The sequence below is a fragment of the Amblyomma maculatum genome, chromosome 2 (genome assembly GCF_055883805.1).
Source record: "Amblyomma maculatum isolate TAMU_Amacu chromosome 2, ASM5588380v1, whole genome shotgun sequence".
Taxonomy (NCBI): Eukaryota; Metazoa; Arthropoda; class Arachnida; order Ixodida; family Ixodidae; genus Amblyomma; species Amblyomma maculatum.
In genome coordinates this window covers 194,586,133-194,590,609 of record NC_139345.1, presented here as the reverse complement: position 1 = coordinate 194,590,609, position 4,477 = coordinate 194,586,133, and the positions used below count along the sequence as shown (strand labels likewise).

General features: G+C 45.7%; 1 pseudogene; it reads left to right on the top strand.

The window, feature by feature from the left end:
• The first annotated feature begins 242 nt into the window (after nt 1-242).
• LOC146200817 (uncharacterized) lies at nt 243-3,563 on the top strand (annotated as a pseudogene).
• Nucleotides 3,564-4,477: the final 914 nt, after the last annotated feature.

Here is a 4,477-nt window from a genome sequence, read left to right as displayed (position 1 = left end):
TTATTCTACAGTCAATGAGACTGCACGCTTATGAGCATGGGCAACGATTTATGGTTTCATTTCTTCGTGATACCACTGAACGGTTGCCTTTGGCGGCTGCATGTTTCCCAATTCCCTTTCAAGACCACTATCGGCTTCATTTGTAAGGTTTATTTCACTGCAGTACACCCATGAGTTTTTAAGAATGCCATCATATGTTTACCACTAAAAGAGTTAACTTTATATTTCGAAGCGAAGCAGGCATGCCAGAGATCAGCACCCGCAGAGATAGCGCAGAAATGGGCACTGCTTCACGTGTGGAACCTAATATGGGCCTCACAGATGCAGAAGGAGTTAACAACGAGCCCTTGCCGGACGTCTCCTTTGAAACACAGGGGAGCGCAGTGGAGACGCCACAGTCTCGGGCCATGGCGGGAAGGAGGGTGGTGTCACTAACACACTTCATGGCTGCCATACGGCACCTTGACACTCATAATTGTCCTTAGTCAAAAGAGCGAGGCTTTGTCTTTCAAAAAGAGCGAAAAGTAGGACTGTGGTCTGAGCTGACCTTTCAGTGCAGTAGCTGTGATGAGGTCAGAAAGGTCACTACAGACCCTGTTCAAGAACCAACGCCCCTTGGAGACAACCTGCAGCTTGGTGTCAATGATGCTGCTGTCTGGGCATTTATGAGCATAGGGTGTGGGCATTCTCACATGGGGGAGGTAATGTCAGTTATAGAATTCCCAGTCATGAGGAAAGGAGCATTTATGCGCAGGGAGGACTGCATTGGAAAGGTAGGACGATGCATATTTCTAGTTTTTCAAACTATTGTCTATAAATGTGCTCGGCATGTCTGCATTAATTCTAAGCATTGATGTTTGGGGATAGTTGTTCATATGTCAAATGAACAAAACTTCTTGGATATCTCTGCATTTAGGAAGCATATTTTTGCGTGTTTTACTATCTGCCCATCCATTTTGCTAAAGATATAAATATAGCTTAAAATATTATTATAAAAAATGGTATGTTTCATTACTACTAGTGTCTTTGGAAACAGGCTCGACACCCCAGCTAAACATGCATTTGGGGGAGGAGCGGAAAACGTGCTTCTGGACTTGTCATGCTAGCAATAGGCTGCTCATTTTTCTGCACTGCATGCCTTGTTTTGCCTCATAACTGCAACCACACGTGTCCACAGGTATGACTTACAGCAAGCATGAAATGGAATCTTAGCATATATTTGCACTGTTAGCATTACTTTCCTCAGTGTTGTAGCTCGTGATACCATAATGTATAAAAGAGAAAGCGGTGAGGAAAGCATTTATAGGTAGTCAGACATGGGCTCTTACTCATATACAAGCATGCTTGTGTTCCTCTTTGGAAATGGTCTGGTGTTGTAGTCGCAATGTAAAACCTATGCTGAGGCATGGGAAAGCAGTCGTACGTTGTATACGATGCCACAACCTTTAAAACAGCGGAATCTGTAAAGACACTTCTGCAAAATTTCTTCCTTTTTTTTGCAGAGACAACTAAACTGCTGTCGAGCCACAAATGATGTATTTGAGAGGCATATTTGTGCATTCAAACAGTAAAAGTGACAATGACGAAGTAGTAGAGTAAACATGAGGCACTGACCCTACATAGTGGCATCACAGAAGCAGGCAATAGACATTGGGTAGAGGATTGAAACCAGTTCTCTTTGGGTCATTTGCTACTGCACGCCTAACTTGTAACTGACTTAGCTCCTCCCACCAAACAGAAGCCTGAAGCTTAGGTCGTAAACAATGCACAGGGAAGTCCACCACATGCAAGCTGCTGGTGTGGAAGCACAGGGCTTGCATTTGGCCATGTCACTTGGAGATATGTACCACATGCTTTTTGTCAAGGCCTGTCTTTTTGTACTTGTCATTTGCACTTCGAAAGCATGAATCACCTATTAACGTGCACTTTGCAATGTTTGTGCACTATGCCTTGTGTGTGGTAATTTCTTTGCTCATATGATCCACCTGTTCTGTTTCCAGCAATGGAAGAATGTGCTCAATGATCAGATGCTCAAAGCTGGCCAGGAGGAGCGAATGCAGGCTGCTAAAGCAGGTGAGTTCTGCGAGGATCAGACCACCACACGCATCACCTTGGTAGTTGATGGCGGCTGGTAACACAGAAGCCATGGCCACAGATATTCAGCAAATTCTGGGGTTGCAGTAGTCATTGGAGAACGCACGCAGAAGCTGCTTTACCTGGCTGTGAGAAACAAACTGTGTAGTACCTGTGAGTACTACACAAGGGAACAGAAGGAGGTCAAAGAGCATGCTTGCTATAAAAATTGGACTGCAAGCTCAGGTGCTATGGAAGCTGATATCATTGTGGAAGGGTTCAAAATGAGCAGAGAGATGCATGGCCTGGAATACCGTACCTTCATAGGAGATGGTGATTCATCTGTCTACAACCAAATCAGTACCAAGGTAGACTACGGTCGTTTCATAAAGAAGAATGAGTGTGCCAATCATTCATTGAAATGTTATACAACTCGGCTGTACGGTGTTGTGAAAGAGTGCAAGCGCATCAAGAATGGTGTCCCCAAGTCAATCAGCCACTATGCCCGCTCCCTGAGGGAGTTTTAGGGTTCTCAAGATAGAGCAGAGCACACGAGATCTGAGAGCTGATCGTTTGAATGGGCCAAGTCATGTGTTTGGCTGCCATAACAAATGCGAACGCTTCTTTTGTGATGGAACAAAAGGTGAAAATGACTGCAGCAAACATGATTGCTGATAAAGCTGCCCGCCTTGTGACAGGGGACACAAGCAACCTTGCTGAAAACTACATGTCTCTTGTTGCCAAGTTTTCAGGGAGCAAACAGATAAACCGCTGCCAGAAGGGTTCTTATGAGCATCAGTGTCAGGGTGCTGGACTAAGTTTTCAACTCGGGCCTCAGTGGCATGCCATAGCTATTAAGGATGCAACTAACGAAAGCCCGGTAGCAGTCATGAAAAAGTATGTCGCAAAAAAAGTGCACATACAGTGCAGAAAAGGTAGCACCAGAAACGGCTTTTTGAGGACTGCAATCATCAAAAGCCTCGACGCAAAGACCCCACACCCTGTGATTCTTTGATTCACTATGGGCCTAACTGTGAGAAGCCAGATATGCTGCCTGAGCAGTTCTCTGAAAAAACTACAGATCTGCTTCAGAGCTTGCAGGTTGATCACAAACAGTGTGAGCAAATAGAAGAGGCAACACGGGGTCAGGCTGACAATCCAGCCTGGCATGCTGAGAGGCAGCATCGCCTTACAGCATCATACTTCCATGCTGTATGTAAGAGGAAGGACTCTACGCCATGTGATGTACTTGTCAAGGGCCTCGTGCACAGAAAGAGCTTCACAACTGCAGCTCTGGAGCATGGCAGACGCCATGAAAAAGAAGCATTAAGCTTGTACAAAACAGATGCAAACTGAAGTACAGCCATGTGGTCTTTTCGTAGACCTTGATCATGGTTTTCTGGCTGCTTCACCAGATGGTCTGGTTGGTGATGATGGCATTGTGGAGGTAAAATGTCCGTACACAACAAAAGATCAGGATCCACTTGAAGCTGCTCGAAAGATCTGTGGAAAAGTAGACATCACTACTGCTCTTTCGCAGTCTCACCAATATTTTTATCAAATTCAGGGCCAGCTTCACATTACAAGGCGGCAGTTCTGTGATTTTGTTGTGCACACCACAAGAGGAATCCATGTGCAGCGGTTACTGCGAGATGACGATTTCTGGAGGAATAAAATGGAGCAACTTCTGATTCGATTATACAGAGACTGCATTCTTCCAGAAATCGTTGACCCGCGAGCAACTCGCTCAATGGAAATCCGCGGGCAAATGAAGAAACGCAACTCAAAAAGGCCACTTCTAAGAGGAAGAAGGCAATGTCTGCACAGGAGTGAGCCTTTCATATTCGCAGCAGGAAAGGTGCCAATGGACGAAACAATCAAGGCACTTTTTGTTTCATAAGAGTTGGTTCAACCAGCCAACTTTGTAACCACGGCGCTCGACTACTGTTCCCAAAAACGCGGGATCGAATCCCGGCCTCGGCGGCGGCTTTTCTATGGAGGCGAAAAGCAAGGCTCCCGTGTACTGTGCGATGTCAGTGCACGTTAAAGAACCCCAGGTGGTCGAAATTTCCGGAGTCCTCCACTACCGCGTCTCTCATAGCCTGAGTTGCTTTGGGACGTTAAACCCCACAAACCAACCAACCAACTTTGTAACCACTGTGACGGCTGTCATAATGCACCTCTTATCTCATGGTACACACTGCATGGCATTGAGTAGTTGGTTCAGCCAGCAAGAACTGTATAACCACTACAATGACTGCCAAAATGCTCCTCTTCATGACATGACCTTTGTGACAATGAGTAGTTGGTTCAACCAGAGAGTACTGTGTTACCACTACAATGACTGTCAAATGCTCCTCACTGCATGCCGAGCATGACAATGAGTAGTTGGTTCAACCAGCAA